This window comes from Mauremys mutica, chromosome 2 (assembly GCF_020497125.1).
Source record: "Mauremys mutica isolate MM-2020 ecotype Southern chromosome 2, ASM2049712v1, whole genome shotgun sequence".
Lineage (NCBI taxonomy): Eukaryota > Metazoa > Chordata > Testudines > Geoemydidae > Mauremys > Mauremys mutica.
Genome location: NC_059073.1, coordinates 172,318,228 through 172,338,165, shown reverse-complemented (window position 1 = coordinate 172,338,165; position 19,938 = coordinate 172,318,228).

The following is a 19,938-nucleotide window of genomic DNA, read 5'->3' as shown; positions in this document are numbered from 1 at the left end:
GGTTTGCATCCCTGATTATCTTGGCTAATAGTCACTGATGAATCTATCCTCCATGAACTTTTCTAATTCTTTTTTTAACCAATTTGTACTTTTCGCCTTTACAGCATCTCCTGGCAATGAGTTTCACAAGTTGACTGTGCATTGTGTGAAGAAGTATTTTTTTATATTTGTTTTAAACCTGCTGCTTATTAATTTAATTGAGTGACTCCTGGTTCTTGTTTTATATGAGGGGTAAATACCGCCTCCCTGTTGACTTTCTCCATATAATTCTGTCTCTGCTTCCTTGTTTGCAGCTTCTTTAAAGGACCTTCTTTGGAATTAAGAGCTTGAATGCTTGTAGAAACAACAGGAAACAATATCATATCCATATCATTCATGATTTTATAGAGCTCTATTATAGTTCCCCTCAGTCATTGCTTTCCAAAGCTGAACAGTCACACTCTTTTTAATCTGTCCTCATATAGAAACTGTTCCATATTCCTAATATTTTTTTTGTCCTTCTCTGTGCCTTTTCCAATTCTAATATATCTTTTTTTGAGATGGGGCAACCACATCCGCATGCAGTATTCAAGATATGGGCATACCATGCATTTAGATAGTGTCATTACTGTCCTATTGTCTATCCCTTTCCTATTGGTTCCTAATATTGTTGGCTTTTTTGACTGCTGTACTTTGAGCAGATGTTTTCAGAGACCCATCCATAACTCCAAAATCTCTTTCTTGAGTGGACACAGCTAATTTAGAATCCATCATTTTGTATGTATAACTGAGATTATTTTTCCAATACACATTACTTTGCATTTCCACATGGAATTTCATCTGCCCTTTTGTGTACCAGTCACCCAGTTTTCTGAGATAACTTTTGTAACTGTTTACACTAAGCTTTGGATTTAACTATCTTGAGTAATTTTGTATTATCTGCAAATTTTGCAAACTAGTCGTTTCCTCCCTTTCCCAAACTGTTTATGAATGTGTTGAACAGCTGTCTTCCCAGTACCCTGCTACTAAATGATCATTTATTCCTACTCTTTGTTTCCTATCTTTTAAGCAGTTTCTGAATGATGAGAAGACCTTCCCTCTTATCTTATCTGGAATATGTGCAGTAGTGGTTTTGTCCACACTCAGCACAGTAACATCTGGTATTGTAATTGCATGCACTTGTTGATTGAACTGGCTACTGCGACATACTTTAGCAAAATGCCCAATCTTTTTGCAATGATTGCACTGAGCTACTTTTGCTGGACATCCTGTGTAGCTTGCAAGGTGTTGTGGGGATCCACAGCGAAAGCATGCTTTTACTGTATTCTGAATTTGCTGATTCAGTGGCTTTTCATTAGTTTTCCTCCTGCAATTGTTTATCTGCAGCGATCGTGAACTTTTCTGCAAAGTCACAGCCTGGACTGTGCCTCCTGTATCCCTGCTCATTATTTTAGCTTCAGCTGTAGCTGACTCAATCTGAGTAGCAATGGTTATTGCTTTTTCTAGTGTAAGTTATGGTTCTAGAAGTAAGCATTCTCTTACATGAAGCATGGTTGTTTTCTCAATGAGCTGGTCTCTAATAATCTCATCTGCCATATTCCCAAAGTCACAAGTTACAATCAAACTCCTCAGGGAAGCAAAATACTGCATTATAGTCTCCCCTGTTTCTGCTCACGCTGGCGAAATCTGTAGCGATTAACTACTACATTCACTTTTGGCACGAAAAAGTTCTTTAATGCAGTGAGTACAGTCTCATATTTATCATTTGCAAGGGGAAAAGTGTAAAATATATGCTGCCATTCTGCTCCAAGGCAGTGGATTAGCAGAACATGCTTTCTTACTTCAGAAATCTCTGTAGCACTGATTGCAAACAGATAAGTCTCAAATATATGGATCCAGGCAGTAAAAGCAATTGGAGCCTCACCTGGGCTTTGCAAAAAGGGTGCAGGTGGGTTCAGAGGCAGATGATCCATCCTCATCGCCAAAAATGTTGTATCAACCAGGCAAGGTACTAACAAACTTCAACAGGACTTTATTTTTGAAGTGGAAACCTCTTTACAAAGCTGCTGCTGCACCCTCTGTAACTCTCACTCTGCCTCCTCAACTCTTCCCTGCTCTTTCCTGTTTCCTGTCCTTTCAGACTCCCAACAGCCAGTGCTCCCAGTTCTAATAATTACAAGCAACATCTAAACACCACACCCCTCTGGGGTGTGTGTGTGTGAGGGGGCTGGTTATAGGGAAATCCTTGCATGGTGGCTCCAGTTATTGAGCACATCTCATTTTTCCTCTCCTTTTCTTATGTAGCAGTGGCCCTAGCAGATGTAGCTATTCTGTCTCTGCTTCCTTGTTTGCAGCTTCTTTAAAGGACCTTCTTTGGAATTAAGAGCTTGAATGCCTGTAGAAACAACAGGAAACTAGGAGGAGAACAATTGCCATATTATCTGTTAGATCTCTGCAGACAGCAGATATAGGCACTACTGTTTCAAAACTACTGAATTATATAATTTTCTCTGTTGCTACTTGCCTATTTCCAAAGTCTTTTTATGTTAATATACTATTCACAAATGACTTTAGTTAGGCAATTATCAACTTTCCCCTTTCACTGTATAGCCCTAGTGATGGGAGGAAAGATCAAAAGAGAGACTGCTTCGTTACCTATTTTTAACTTTGTGTAGCACTTAGATAGATAGATAGATAGATAGATAGATAGATAGATAGATAGATAGATAGATAGATAGATAGATAGGCTGTCTTTGTAGCAAAAGTTAAAGGATTTCCAAAATGATTTGTGTACAGCTACAAACATCCTCATTTTAGCATCTGTCTACCACACGCTTCTTCATTCATGTGTAGGCAATGTTTCATCTTTATAGGCAGCATCTTATTTTAGCTTCTGAAGCCATTTCAGCTAACTTTAGTACTTGATGTAAGAAAAACAAATATCCAAGCTGATGTATGTTTCAACTTTCTGATTAATTCAGTTGCTATCACAATGGGAACAGAAATAACCCTGCATCAGAATGATCTGATATACCTTATTAATAATCCTTTCTGTGTTTTAAGGGTCTGTTTTAATGGTACCATACATCTTAACAATTTAGATCCAGTTCCAAAGATCAGGTATGTTTGAAACTGTGATCTTAATCCAAGCCTATCTTCTGATACAACAACAAAAATATCATGCAGCGTAGGGTCCAAAATTCAAATTGTTTTGTTTTCTCAGATAGTAATGAGTAATAGGGTACCAAAATACCAGTGAGTCGCATAAATGCTGTGTTCCCCCATTACTGTACCAATGGATAAATTGGCACATTGCTACTCAGAATTAACATGAAGTAGATAGTTAAACTAGATACTCCCCAAGTGATTTTTTAAAAGTGCAAACTTTCATATAACTAAAATACCTAATTTATTCCAAGCAAAATCCTGGGATGTTATTTTCCAGCCAAGACATCTCTCTCTGTTTCTCTGTATATATCTATATATGGGTATAGATACACACACACTTAAATTCTCTCTCTTTACTGCTTCAGTAAGCTGAGATGTGAGAGTTAGAGGTGATGGAGAAACTGAATGCTCAACAGAATAGGCTGTAAAGGATCTTTGTCGGCACTTGTGAACTGAACTGGGACAGCACAGCTGGATGTCAACATTAATTCCTCAATAATTGATGATTAATCTATTAAAGTTTAATGGTGAGTTGATAAGTAAAGGCCTGGCTGCCATGTCACTTAATTGTAAATATAGCAAGTTGCCTGGAAATGCTCTTTTGCTTTCTTCCATCAAAGCCTAACATACAGGAGAGAAAAAGAGACAATGCACAAAAGAAAAAAGTTTAAGTGAAAAAGCAATTCTACCTCCCGGCCAGCACTGAGTACCCACCTCCAGCAATACACACATCACTTGCAAAGAGAGAGTAGTTCCTATAAACACACAACACACTTGACCATGTTAACCTAGTTCACTTCAGTTCTATATAAAACAAATCCATTTCTAATGTATAATAACATAGTACCGGTTGTAGGAGCAGTATCAAATGGCCCATGTTAAACACATACTTTGAGGAATCCATTTTCAAAGCATTGCTTTGGTATTTAGATGCCTGGTATCCATTAATGCAAATGGATTAATGTCTGTCATACTGAAAATATACCTGAAGAGCTATATTTTGCCTTTTCATCCAGAACTTGTCTTGCAGTTGGGGCTGGGGTGAGGGTGGTGGTGTGTTATTGTGAAGTAGCTGTGCAGCAGCAGAAATCTCAGTGACATTCTGAATGACTAAGGCAGAATTCCTTTGGGGACTGTTAGAGTGTGCGCATATGAGTGGGAGTTCCACAGCCCTTGTACAGGATGTAGTGTGTGCTGGACGTCAGTCAAGTGAGTGGCACTGGCTAGTATGGAGGCTACACAGTGCTGTGACTTTGCCCTCCCTCATCAGATAAGCAATAGTAGGCTTGCCCCTGGAGTAAAATTCAACATTGGGCAGAGACCCAGCACACAGTTTATATTTTCTTTATATTTATTAATTTTGCAGTTTTTTCCTATATCAAAGCCATGTCTTTTCTCACCTGTCATGACAAACAGCAAGTAGCTCTGTTATATTTAGTCACTTGTTTCATTTGCTGTTATGTGATAATATAAAAGTATCAGTCATCTCAAAGCATTCTGGGTAGTTAGAAAAGTTAAAATAAAGTTGTTGTTTTTTAACCTGAACGCCATGGACCAGATGCTGCACCATGATGTGCTGTTTAGCCTCTTCCCCCTCAGTGCAACTGGACATAGCAGAGCAGGATGTCTACTTCACACTCCGCATTTGGTGGGTAAACTAGCTGCACACTCTAGAGCTCCACAGCTCCAAAAGTCCATGATTTGGCAGGTAGCATTCATGGTCAGGCCCATAGGTGTTAAAACTAGGGGTACTGAGGGTGCTGCCACCCTGGCTTGAAGTGGTTTCCATCATATACAGCAGTGGTAGGCAACCTGCTGACTCTTTGGTTCAATGGGTCTCAGCACCCCCACTAGATAAATTGTTCCAGAACCCCTCAGGCTCTCATGTGGCTCATAAACATGTAGCTATTTTGCAAAGGAACAATAGTATGTGCCCCACCACCCACCTTGATCCATCATTATGGAGGAAGAAAGATCTTTCAGTCAAAGCACAGCACCGAGAGCCAGGAAATTCAGCTTCTATTCTTGGTTCTGTCACAAGATTTGTGTGAAGTTGGATATGTCACTTAATTTATCTGTGCCTCAGTTTCTCCTTTGTAAAATAATATAGACTGACTTCATTGGTGAGGCTTAATTTACTAATGCTTGTAAAGCACTTTGACATTCTCAAAATGAAGACTATACAGTGTAGTTACTTTGCCTTGCAGTAGCGGGATGGTTCTAGTGTGGGATATGGTGCTAGCACTGCTCATTTCTCCACCTCATAGTATGTCTTCAACATATAAGAGTAAGTTTTAGTTCCATGAGTCAAATAAGAAAATAATATTTTCTTTAATTTTAATACAGCAGAATAGTCCTATCATGAGTATTCATAAACTTTTGAAACTCTAAAAATTCTTTTTGAAAATTTGATGCCAGATGTACAGCATAAGAACAGCATAATTGAATGTTCAGAAACCTATTTGTTTATGAAAACAAAAACAATATTTAAAATTTAATTAAAATAATCTTTCACTCAGATAGATAGATAGATTAGTGGACAGGTAGTATGCATTTATAGCATGGCACAAAACAAAGGATGTTGCTTTAAGAATAATACTTTAAAAATATGTGTCATGGTTTCAAATAGTATAATAAATTGTCAGATAAAGGAATATGTACTTATCTCAGTTGAACTGGTTTAACTGAGATCAGAATCTGCCCCAATGCATCTGCTTTATAGAACTCAGAAGATGTGGGGAGTATATAATAGAATATGGCAACAAACATGATTAGAGGACTGGGGCACATGACTTATGAGGAGAGGCTGAGGGAACTGGGCTTATTTAGTCTGCAGAAGAGAGGAGTGAGGGGAGATTTGATAGCAGCCTTCGATTACCTAAGGGGGGTTCCAAAAAAGGATGGAGCTCGGCTCTACTCAATGGTGGCAGATGACAGAACAAAAAGCTATGGTCTCAAGTTGCAGTGGGGGAGGTCTAGGTTGGATATTAGGAAAAACTATTTCACTAGGAGGGTGGTGAAGCACTGGAATGGGTTACCTAGGGAGGTGGTGGAATCTTGATCCTTAGAGATTTTTAAAGCCCAGCTTGACAAAGCCCTGGCTGGGATGATTTAGTTGGTGTTGGTCCTGCTTTGAGCAGGGGCTTGGATTAGATGACCTTCTGAGGTCTCTTCCAACCCTAATATTATATGATTCTATGAATACATCTATTCAGCAGTTCTCAAATTGTGTGTTGTGACCTCAAAGTGGGTCGGGACCCCATTTGAATGGGGTCACCAGGGCTGGCTTAGACTTGCTGGGGCCCGGGGCCAAAGCCCAAGTCTGAGGGCTTCAGCCCTGGGTGGCAGGGCTCAGGTTATAGGCCCCCTGCCTGGGGCTGAAGCCCTGGCACTTTGGCTTTGACCCCCCCACCTTGGGGCAGTGGGACTTTGGCTTTGCCCCCCTCCACACCTGGGGTGGCGGGACTTGGGCAGGCTCAGGCTTCAGTCTTCCCTCCTAGGGTCCTGTAGTAATTTTTGTTGTCAGAAGGGGGTCACAGTGCAATGAACTTTGAGAAACCCTGATCCACATTACAAAATATCTTGAGGTGGAATTAATAAAAGATGTTTCACTTGTAACAGAAATATGACAATTATAAATTGAGTTACCTAGTAATAAATATTTAGAATAAATAGTCAAAGAAAGACCTGGTTTTGTTTTAGATAAACCAAAACATTTTTACAACACAGAAGTAGTTTTGGAGTAGAGTTTCTAGTAATAGAATGTAGAAAAATGTACACACATGTTCCTCAGATTTAAGCACATAAGAAGACTTATCTTGTAAATAAAATTTCAGCAGGTTGGGGGAGACCCAAAGCTTATGAGAGGATTCAGTACTCAGCTTTAAGGAACAGACCATTTTCAATTTGTGGATCATTAGAATAATGGGCATATTTAAAGTCTGAATCTAGCCCAACGGTGCTTTTTGTTTCTTCGGTTATTATAAGCAATTCTAAAGGCTGTATTCATGAATTCATGACTGAATGTTTATTTTCAACTTGCAGAAATATACCATCCTGAAGGTGTGCACATGACTGAAGCAATGATTGCTGTGCAAAACTGACTGACATATGTAAGACAGAGAATAGGATGATGGCTAATTCATGAAAGGAAAGATCACTAGTTCATCAACAATTAGCTTTATGGTTCATGCTTCCACTAAATGGAAAAAAAAATTCTAATATATCATATTCTGTGGTCAGAATTTAGTATGAAAGGATGTATCAGAGGAGACTTATTTACCGTTTGAGCAATAACTATCAGTTCAGATAGATTGCATTTTACAAGATGAAATAAGATCTCTAGCATGGATTTCCAATTCCATTTGCAAGCAAGACAGTATCTACGCATGTTGTATAATATGTTATAGTATAACAGCGTATGTAGTCTTCATAATTACAGGTGACTTAGAAGAAAATGTTTCCCAGGAGGAAAGGCTATTTTAGTAACAGACTAGCCACATAGCATCCTTATACAGTCTGCAGTAAGAAAGGTTAAAGGCCAACCAGACTCAGATGCCACTGCTGGAAAAGTAAAATCCATAGCTAGGCATCTGGGTTCTTCATCTGCCAAGCTGGTCCCCTGAGTGGCTAAATTGGCTGGCTCTTGTGCATGAACTGACAGGAAGAACAGGCCAAAGGGGCCTGTGTTTGACATCACAAGCCACACAACAATGTTAAATGCATCTCCAATAGTGTATGCAGACTTTGCATTTCTCACAGCTCACCTGTGAGTCTCAAAAAAATTAGGACTCAACACATCTGATTTTTGACATCACACAACTTAAAATCAATTTTTTCTCATTCATGTAATGAGGCTTTTGAGCCATAATAAAGGTTTCATTAATACCTTGATTTTTGCAGAGTTTGATGCTGCATTTTTTATGCCAAAGGCACCGGGAAATGATGTTGTTCATTGTAAAACTCTGTGTTTCTGAAGAAGTGTAATTAGATTGCTTGAATCTACCGTGTTCAAATTTCAGAGGGTCATCAGCCGTCTCAGTTACTAAAGATAAATTAAGTTTCTGAAATGTAGTGTCACACAGGGTTCAGATGAGACATTAAAAATGGAAGCCTGATCTCATCTGCACAGATATTTAAGTTGTCGTAGCCTTTTGCATGAGTGGGGTTTTGCCCTCATGACCTTAACCAAACCTTCCTCACTCTCCACTGTTGTGCACTGTGATATACACCTGTCTCTTGTTACCCTTCCCTGTTAAGAGAGGGCTGCCCTTCAGTGTTGCTGTATCTTTTTTGTCTATAAAGAGCTTTGGGATCTTTGGAGACAAAAGGTGCTGTAATAAATGGAAAATAAACATTTTTATTTATACCTTTTTAAAATCTGTACATCTGGAACCATGTGAGCAGACTTGGAGAACTAATATAGTGAAATAGTTTTGTAAGTTCAACTGAAACCACTGACTTTTGACCTACATTCATTTTTCAGAAAGGTCTATCCATAGAATTTAAAGGACATTTTTTTGGCAGGAAAAAATGACTTTTAGCTTTGTAGAACAAAAATATGTGTATCACAGTGGAACAAAGTGCTGCAAATCAAAAGATGAGCCTCATTTATTGTGCCAGATTTTTGAAAATATTACCAGTGGGTCACAGGCAGAAGAGCCTATGAATAGTCTCAGACAATCTATTATTTTGACATGCACTGTGTACTATTAATTGGTCAATCAAGACTTTAGGGTCCCTGTCTGCCCTGGCCCTTGTAGCTCCCTAAATCCATAAATGTCCTAATATAGACATGGATTTTGAGACATCTGCTGTGGGCTAGAACATCCACACACAGGTTCAGTCAGGGCCGGTGCAACCATTTAGGCGACCTAGGCAGTTGTCTAGGGTGCTGGCATTTGGGGGGCGCCATTTTCTTCGGCAGCAATCGCGGCAGCCAGATCTTCGGCCACCCCGGTCGCCACCGGCATTTAGGCTGAGGGAGCTGGGGCAGGGGGACATGGGGAGGGCTGCCTGCAGCAAGTAAGGGGGGGTGAGCGGTACGCAAGGGAACTCCTCGCCCCAGCTCACCCCTGCCCGCCTCCTCCCCGAGCATGCCGTGGCCGCTTCACTTCTCCCGCCTCCCAGGCTTGCGGCGCCTAAGCTGATTGGTGCCGCAAGCCTGGGAGGCGGGAGAAGTGAAGCAGCCATGGAGTCCTCGGGGAGGAGGTGGGGCAGGGGTGAGCTGCTTCACTTCTCCTGCCTCCCAGGCTTGCGGCGCCAATCAGTTTAGGTGCCACAAGCCTGGGAGGCGGGAGAAGTGAAGCAGCCACGGCGTGCTGGGGATGCTCATGCTTGTGCATGGAGCAGGGGTGAGCTGGGGCGGGGGGGTGCCTCAGGGCAGAGGGTGGGGGGTGGGGAGCTGCCGCAAGAGGGGGCACCTCAGGGCAGAGCTGCCACGGGGGGGGGTGCTTCAGGGCGGGGGCGCGCAAGGTGGAAGTTTCGCCTAGGGCGCGAAACATTCTTGCACCGGCCCTGGGTTCAGTGACTTCTTGCTGCTCCTTGGACTCCAGCCTCTCTCATGACAGCCAAAGGAACAATATTGGCATCCTATTCCCACCAGTAAAACTAACTTTACTGGGATGCGTTTGGCCCAGCAAAGCTGCTGCTTTTTAAACAGTATCTTAGAATCTTGAGTTAAAACATTTCGTAAAGAAAGAACCTCCAATTTCATTTCATAGATCAACTAGCAGCCCAAAGTGAGAGCTACTCCAACTGTCAATATAGAAGAAAAGATTGTGATCTTATTCAGAGTAACTGCACTAAAGTAAATGTAATTTCATTAGATTTACTTGAGAATAACTGAGATCAGACTAAGGCCTTGAGTCTTCACCTCTCAATGGGAACAGGAGACAGCTTTCTTCTAACACAGGAGAAAAAAAAAAGCTCTCAGTGCAATCTTATAACAGTGACATAATTTGTGTTAAGATAGTTATTTTTATAAATTATGTCTTGATGTAGTTGTGAAATCAATAGAAAAGAAATGGGGAAAAATCAAAATAAAATCTTCCTTCATTCCCTGGAGCAAGAAAAGGGACGTGACAGGACATTGTCATATTTATTTGGATAAGTAGATTTCTTTTAAATACCATACAGTACTGTATGTTAAACTATAGCACTGTGCTCTTGCTGCCTTGATGGATGTAATTCCCTTTCTGGTTCCTGTGTACAGGACCAGCACAAGTCCATGCATCATTCAAGTCTCATTTAAATCTTATTCTGAGGACTAAGGTGAAAGGTAAATGGTGCATATGTCTTGTGACAGCTCTTTAAACAGGCACAATTTACTCTTCCCCATTTCTAGAGGGAAATACCAGGCACTCAGATAACACAAAATATGCTCTGAGGGGAAAATCCGGGATATGCACCTTAAAACACTAAAAACTGCCTTCACCAAACAAGGACACTCCATCAGAGAAATAGATGGCATCATGGAATGGGCCACTCAAATATCCTGAGAGAACATGCTTCAATACAGAAATACCTTCTTCCACCCCCCCACCCCCACCCCCCAAACCACACATTCCTATTTGTCACCTACCACCTCACACAGGAACTCATACAGGATATCATCATACAATTCCAACCCATACTCAATGGAGAAGCCATCCTGAAAGAAATATTTCCCGAGCCCTCTCTTCTGGCCTTCAAACAAACCCCCAACCTCTCCAATCTTGTCATCAGAAGCAAGAGTAACCTACACACCTGGGTGTGGGGGTGTGGAGTTCTGTCCCATCTAGTGGCATCGATACCACTTAGAGAGAGAAATAAAATGAGTCTCCTCTATAGCTTTAGCTAACAGGCAGTTGGCTTTTAGCTCATGCAGTAGAGACTCATGCGCTAAGCTCCAGAGGTTCCCAGTTCAATCCTGCCTGCCGAAGACCGGGGTCTGTTGGCATTACACAAGCTCTCCACAGACCAGGATACATCAATTCAAAGCAGTACCAGACCCTGATAGAACAACAGATGCAAAACCTGCAGATGTATCTCCACTGCTACAATGATCATAGAATCATAGATTATTAAGTTTGGAAGGGACCTCAGGAGATCATCTAGTCCAACCCCCTGCTCAAAGCAGGACCAATCCCCAAATGGCCTCCTCAAGGATTGAACTCACAACCCTGGGTTTAGCAGGCCAATGCTCAAACCACTGAGCTATCCCTCCCCCAAATCATACGGTGTACCTTAAATGCCCCATAATAATTATGTGGATGATACCAGACAATCACTATACTCTCAAATGAACTCACACAGGAAAATGATAAAAGACAAAAACACCCTATCGCCTGTGGGTGAACACTTTTCACAAAGCAATCACTCTATATCTGACCTATCAGTCCTCACCCTCAAAGGAAATCTGCACTACACTTTCAAAAGATGAGCCCGGGAGCTTAAATTCATTACTCTGCAAGACGCGAAAGCTATGTCTACACTAGCACTTTTGTTGGGTCAGGAGTATGAAAAAACACACCCTTATGCACCAATGTGGACAGCACTATGTTGATGCTCCCCCGCTGACATAGCTACTGTCTCTCATTGCGGGTGGTTTAATTATGCCAATGGAACAAAGTTCTCCTGTTGGCATAGAGCAGCTTACAACAGTGCAGCTGCAGCGTTACAGTAGTGTAGACATAGCCTAAAAATCATGCACCAAAGAGAGACACTGGAAACATGGCTTATTACAACATTCTGTAACCCACTATACACCTCTTTTTGTCCTATGGCTGCAGAGGTGTTAATGGACAACTCTGCGTTGAATGATCTCTTAGATAGAATATGTGTTAACTTCTTATGCTACACAATCTGTTCCACCTTGCATTTATTGTCAGCCTGGGACTTCCTTTCCTAGCCCCGAAGAAGAGCTCTGTGTAGCTCGAAAGTTTGTCTCTCTCACCGACAGAAGTTGGTCCAATAAAAAGATATTATCTCACCCACCTTATTGCTCTAAAACAACAAAGACAAATGTTAATTGGCTTATTTGAAGCATCTTACACTTTTTGCCCTTCGCTAGAAAGATTAAATCAAAACTTCTAATATCTCAGCAACTATTTTTTTTGCATTCATTTTCTGATTTTTTTTGTTGTGAAAACATGTTCATTTTTCTGTGTACTGGACCTTTCCATGGAAGAAGTCTACATGTCCATCTGCTCGATGCAAGGATCCTTGAGAGGACTCAAGGTGGAAGTTGCTACAGATTGAAAGCTACATACTGATTTCTCTCACTTGAAGGACAAATTACTTGTCAATATTTGATCACTGAACAGAAGTAAACGAATTACTTGTAATTTACTTAAAATTAGTACATATTTCTTGGGAATTATTTTACTGATTAATAAAAGTAATACAAATATTTATACATAAAGATAAATCTACAATGCCATCTATGACAGTAGTTTTTGTGATGTGGGTCGTTTTTTTACTACAAAGTAGATAGAGGCCAGTAATATATTTTTCACACACAAAAAACAACATATGTCCTTTTAGTATAAATTATCAAACACAGAGAGAATGAATATGAAACCTTCATCAGAGCCATCGCTATGTGATTTCACTGTTTTATGTACATTAAATTCACTTATACACATATATGCTGTTTATTGCATATAGCAACATATAGTTCCATATCATAGATCAACTCCATACTGGATATTCAGTACCATACATATTCATAGAATCATAGGTATTCAGGAGAGGAGAAGTTATTTAAAGATTGATTGATTGATCAAGGAGTGATCTAAAAAGTGGTTCTTTAAAGTGATTAATCAATTGAGATTGTAGGCTTGTGTGGAAAACAAGTAATATGTCTGGAGACATGTTGTGTCAGTAAGAGTTTCAGTGTGTCCAATATTAAATGGATAATGTAAGCTTTTGTTGCTAATTATGAACTCTCTAAGACAGGGATCTTTTCTCATTTGCTTTGTGAAGGACCATGCATTTTTAAGGAGCTACCGGGTATATAATAAATCTCAGTAAAACTGTTCTCACTTTCTGGGTTGTGATTAACTTAAATTATTTTCTTGTTATAGCACCAGAAATAAAAATCTTCCTCATCATTATTGGAAAATGGGAGATGAATTAACATATTGATATGACAGAGGGGTTTGCCTACACAGACAAAACTATTTCTAACTTTAAAATTTCTTTCTCCTCCTGCTTACCTTATTTAAGAGTTCCAGTATTAGCATTTATATACCAAGGTATTAAAATCAAGGGCTGTACAAAGCTACCCTGTGAAATACGTAATTTGTTTTGCTTCAGTGCACAGAAGCATGGGAGATCTAGTGCAGAGCAGTTATAGAAGTCTTACATCTTGTGACAACACAAAGCACCTCTAGGATGCTAATACACCATAGGGTTTTAAAGCTCATACATTTTGCAAATATGACCTGAAAATGGTATCCTACTTCTCTAAGGTCTGAGTACTCCATTTCTTTGAAATTTGTCTTGTAAGTAAAAACTGATTATAATTTTAATTCTAATGATTGTGAAAAACAATGGCTGGAACATTCTTAGATTTTACCATTTTTTTTACTTTGAAATCCTTAAATTAGTTTCAAAAGTCAATATTCAAGTTTTCCCACATTCTATTGCAAAGTAGAATGTCAAATCTTGCAGTCTTTACTAAGTCAAAGGTCCCATTGAAGCTAATGGGAGTTTTGCTATTGACTTCAATGGAAGGATTTGGCCCATGTAAGGAGTACAGTGGGTATCCTATAAGCCAGGTAAAATGGTGCATTCAGTAATTATAAGAAATGATTGAATCATGGATAAATGAATCTGTAATAATAATCTACTGTAGCTCCATCTTTATTATATATTAATGCTTAAAATGTATTTTAATATAATATAAAGAAGGAGTTGTAACCAATAGGCATAGGATAAAAGAAAAAAGACAAATATCTGTATTCTGGATGACCCAGTTGTTCAAAATTCACACATCTATTTTTGTCATCTATTTTTATAATTTAAAAAATAGGTTTGTTTCTTTTGTTTTTTTAATAGATCTTCTTCTGGATCATTGGTCAACAAGAAACAGGTATGTGACCAAACATTTTCACAATTGATTCAGCTGCCAAATATTGAATGTCTTGTTGTAAACCTTTAAACAAATTAAAAATTGTGGCAATCCAAGCTATTTAATAATTTCAGAGTGAAAATTTCTAAGCCTAATTTTCTGATTCTTTAGAGCTCAACTTAAGTACAGGCCAAAAAGTGTTTAATCAATGCACAACATTATTTCTATAAATAGTGTCCAGGCCATGAAATATTTCTTTCAGCTTTTCCCAGAAAACCTCCTAGCTATATGTTGTAGAACAGTGTGCTGCAGTTGCAAAACACATTATCTTTATAGTTTATCAAGACCTCCAAAGCAGCTAGAAATAATTTTTGTACTTGATTTAAAAACTGCCAAACTGAAGGCTAACTATTCTTATATTATTATTAGGAGTAACAATAGCAGTATAGTGCCTAGGAGCCCTAGTTATTACTAGTCCCCCATTGTGCTAGGTGCTGTACAAAAATATACATGACCAGCTGTACCTTTCTGAGGTGTTATTACAATAGCATGTAATGTCTTTTGTTACTACATCTATTTTGCTATGTGTCAATGCCAGACACTAGATAATATTATACTATATTAATCAAAGTAAACTGTAAAGTATCTACCACTACCTATAACACTAACCTGGGTAATCTTCTGAAGTAATTCTCCATGAAATTTTCAAAAAAACCTTAAAATGAAATGAATGATAATAAAGCTATATTTAAAGAAAATAGGATGAGAAAGGGATTTATACTCCTTATCCTTGTCCTAGGTGTATATAGCTCCTTAAATGCCTACTGCATCTGAGAATGGTGTCCCAGCTTTTGAATAACTGGGACTTTTAGAGTAGGTTGATTCCTTGATGAAGAGTAAAAGCGAACACATATAAATTTTCCACGCTCTCCCTCTGACCAGGGCCAGGTAAGATTCTGCATGAGCAGTTGGTGCCACTCTCCTGTGCGGCTACCCAGTGAAGGGAGCAGATAAGATGATCGTAGGAAGTGGGGAATAGAATCATAGAAGTTTAGGAATGGAAGGGACCTCAGTAGGTCATCTAGTCCAGTCCCCTGCACTCAAGGCAGGACTATGTAATAACTAGGTCATTTCCAACAGGTATTTGTCTAATAGTTAGATAGCTACATAATATTAATGTGATAGCCTGAGGTGGGAACTGGTCATGCATCTGTGGATATGGAGTTGAGCCATGTCACAATGTGGAGGCATTTGTGTCCACTACTGTGCACAGTGATTTATGCCAGTCATCTTTCAAATATAATTTTATCTATTTCAGAGAAAGCAGGCAATATAAAACACTTCCAGAAAAGGCTCATGCTTTGTCATAATCAATTGCTTGTAATGACTAAGCAATTCAAGTAAAAAGAAAAAAAAAAGAATTGATATTCTTTATAATGGATGATTCAAACGTAACTTTTGCTGCATTGGTCAAATTCTGCCACCTTGTTTATTGTGAATTGAAAGTTACTCCTTGAGTAGCCTTATTGAAGACAATTGGATTACTTATGGAATAGGTACTGCTCCACATGAGATAAAGGTGACAGAATCTAGCCTTTTAGAATAGAGTACATGTCTAATTGTACACAATCTGCTGATTAATACGTTTTCAAAAGACCTCAAAGGTATCCTGGAACATTCTGACCAACTTGAGGCCTAGCAGCATAATTTAAGAAGTTATCATTGATGCCTTTCTTTCCCCTGGTAAAGCATTTTGCTGTACATATACAGGCAAATTATTTTCTTAAGATATTGAGTAACAAAATAACATTTAATTTATATGCATAACATGTTTGATAGACATGTGGAGTTCACAGGCACATATTCTCCTTAGCTGTTAAAAAGAAACACAAATCCAATATGTGTTTACAAATACATTTCTAAGGATGAAGCACATCAAGCAGGCTTTTCCAGAAAGGCAGCTAGGTAGGCATACAACCAATGGTTTCACATACAGCTAGATGAAGTATTTAAAAGTGCAGATCTTGTCCAATCCAATGGTTTCTTGTAGATAAATTCTTAAGAGCACAGAAATGTCTAATAGGTTCTTGTAGATAGATAAGAACAAACACATTTATTGTGCACTAAGTACCTACCCTCTTATCTAATGTTATCTCTGAGATATTTGTGCCCTTTTACTTGTTTGTCTTCTCACCACTGATGTATTTGCTTAGCTTTAAAACACACCTCCCATAATCATAATGCATTCTAAGAGCAGCATCTATCATCTCGCCTAAAAAAAGCAACAAAATCAACTGGGGCACATCCCATGCCAATGGACAGCAGTTTACCTCTCTTACTCATTAGTAGGTTAAATGCCAAATTTTTCTTCTGGAAAAGATGAGCATCAGCATGTCAAAGAGGCAATTTTGGTAGCACAGGAGTGTTCTCAAAATTTGCATAGGAAATTAGAACTTATTTCTGAAAGAACAACAGAACATTTAATGTGGAGGACAAGAGTTTTAAATAATAGAAACTCCTATTAGGGGAATTTATGAAGAAACTGTGAAAAGTTTTAACAATAATATGTACCCTTCAATAAATTCTACTCAGTGAATATGTAAGTGGCTTTGAATCATTTATGCCTACATGCAGGAAACTGATACATTTTGAACAAATTTAATTGAAATCACCCCTGGAGTGAGTCTGAAGGAAGGATTAAATGTAATGGTCTCACAGAGTGTCATTCTGTAGCACTAGACTGCCAGCTTTGGAAGTAGTTTTTTTTTTTTTCCAAATAAAAGATTCTAAACCTCAATCAACCCATGAATGTGAGTTTAATCACATCTAAGAAATGAAAATCACTTTACTTTGCCATGTAATGAGACTTAAAGAAGATGTTCAACCAGACAAATCACAAAGTTTAGTTTCACTTAAATAGTGTGATATAGAGATACAGCATTTCATCCATACGATTTTACTTAAAGTGTATTGCCACTTCCTACTTCATGTAATAAACCACAGTCTTATCCTGAGAACGTTAATGGAGATAAACACTGTAGGCCCAAATCAGCACTCAGTTACACGCCAACAACAGCATAAAAGTCAATAGAACAACAAGGAGGGTACTGTTTTGAGCTTTCAGACTTGGCTGACTCTGACAACTATGGAATATTTTACTGCCCAGCACTGATGGGTTAGGTCATTCAAACTACTGTACATTTAAAACTTAATAGTCACACTCTCCAGTTGAAATAAATGAGGGGTTTTTTTGGTTTTGGTTTTGTTTTTGTTTTTTAAAGCTGGGCAAGTAGCACCAACTATGAAGTTCCCATTATAAGATCCTGTTTTCAGTTGCTTATAATTTTTCTGAATTTTGACCATTCAGGCTGACATTTTCCATGCCAGGTGTCCACCTAGGCTGGATTTTTATTTATTTTGTTTGTTTTCGTTTGATTGATTGTTTTATTTCAGCCAAAATGGTGCAGTTATTTCTGAGAAAGAGGCTGGGGAAAATATGTGACTCTTTCTTTGAATAGCTCTAACTACCCTCTTGCTTTGGAGGGATGGTCATGGCCTCAGCAGTGGAGATGTGCATTTTGCAGTCCCTGTGAAAATCTGCCTAAATTTGGCCAAGTTTCAAGCCTTTGAATAATCTCACTTTGCAAAGGCTCGGTAGAGACTTCTTTGAGTGTAGTGACTAAAATCTCCAAAGATTCTGTCAACGCTGAACCTCTCATATCCTCTAGCGCTGACCACACTGCACATGCACCATCCCCACAAAATGACAGAGAATGCTCCACCCCATGGCTACGGGGCAAAGCTGGACTTTTCCTGTAATTACTGTTCCGGGCTAGAGTAAGGCCAGGCATCAGAACGGCTAGCATGGATCCTGTCTCTCCTGTGCCCTCAGCGCCTCACCTGTTGGTGCCCATGCAGTATGGAGGAAGAAGCCATTTGATCTGAATACAGAAAGCACAAGTGCCTGACAAGTGATCCCAGGTAAAATAATGAAATGTTTGATTCAGGACTCTATAAACAAAGAATTAGAGGTTAAAGACCTTATCAAACAAACCTGTCATATCTTTTTTTGACAGGATTACAGGTCTGGTTGATAAAGGCATCTGTGCTGACACCGTATACTTGGAATTCTCCAAGGCATTTGACTTAGTAGTACATGACATTTTAATTTAAAAACTTGCATTATACAGAATTAACCAGGCACATATTCGATCAATTAACAACTGGCTTGCTGACAGATCTCAAACTGTAGTTGTTAATGGAGAGATATCAATGACTGGGGCTGTATCTAGCAGAATTCCACAGGGATCTGTTCACAATCCAACAAAATGCATATTTAATTCAGCCAAATGCAAGTCAATACATCTTGGAATGAAGAATACAGGTTATACCTTCAGGATGGGATAGCCTGTCTTGGAAAGCAATGACTCAGAGAAGGATTTAGAGTCATGGTTGATAATCCGATCAACATAAAATCTCAGTGCAATGCTCTAACAAAAAGGGCTACTCCAATCCTTGGATTTAGAAAAGTGGAATATTGAGAAGAAGCAGGGAAGTGACCATGCCTCTGTACGCAGCATTAGCCAGACTGCTACAAGAATTCTGTGTCCAGTTCTGGTGTCTGCACTTCAAAGAGGATGTGGAAGTACTGGAGAGCATCCAAAGGAGGACTACCAAAATGATCCAGGAGCTGGAAAACAGGCCTTACAATGTGAGGTTTAGGTAGCTCAATTTATTCAGCATATCGAAGAGAAGGTTCAGAGGTGACTTGATCACTGTGAATAGGTACCTACACATGGAAAAATACCTGATACGGGGGTGGGGAAGGGTGAGTGAGGGAGAGGGAAGGAGGAGGGTATTTCAACCTTGTTGACAGAGGCAGAACATGATCCAGTGGCTAGAAGTTGAAGTTAGACAAATTCAATCTTAAAATAAAATGCAATTTCTTAGCCATGGGGGTAATTAAACATTGGAACAGCTTACTGGGGAGGCGTGGACTCACCATTGCTTGGCATCTTTAAAATGAGATTAGATATCTCTCTAAAATACATAATAACAGATATTGTTATAAACACAATTGCCCTCTAACTGCGCGGTTAGTGAGCCCCCGCCCCAAAGTGCATCTAGTACATAAATACAATAAATTCCCAATGCATGCTTTTATCCCTTTCCCCTTTCCAAATATAAAACATTCAGCTGCATCAAACTCTTTGATTTTTGATAGCAGGTCTTGGTTTCTAAATGTAATGTGCCCCAGGTTACTTTATAAGTTTTCTTGGCCTGTGATCAGGAGCACACCTGACAGATGCACACTACCTCTCCTGTCACCTGCATGTAATCCTTCATGTTTGGTATCAAAGAATCCTTCCACTAGTTGAAAGCAAATTTATCCTCAAAGGAATTTATGACAAATACAATAATTCCTTTTAATATAGGGACTGTTTAATCCACCAGCTCACTAAGTACAGTACACCTCCAGCAAACAACCATTATATCTGATTACCATATTGTACTTAAATAATAGAATTAATCCTTTAATTGAGTCTAAAATACATAGTTTCCTCTACACAGCATCTCAGATAGTAATCTGTAGAAAGTGGTTATCCAAATGTTAATTAAGAACAAAGGGTTCTTACACAATAGGTTTCCTGTTCAGACACACAACTTGATTTTATTGGTGCTTTCCCTGACTAAAATAAGTTTTGAGTATGAAACTGTATAATTGCTGCTAATTG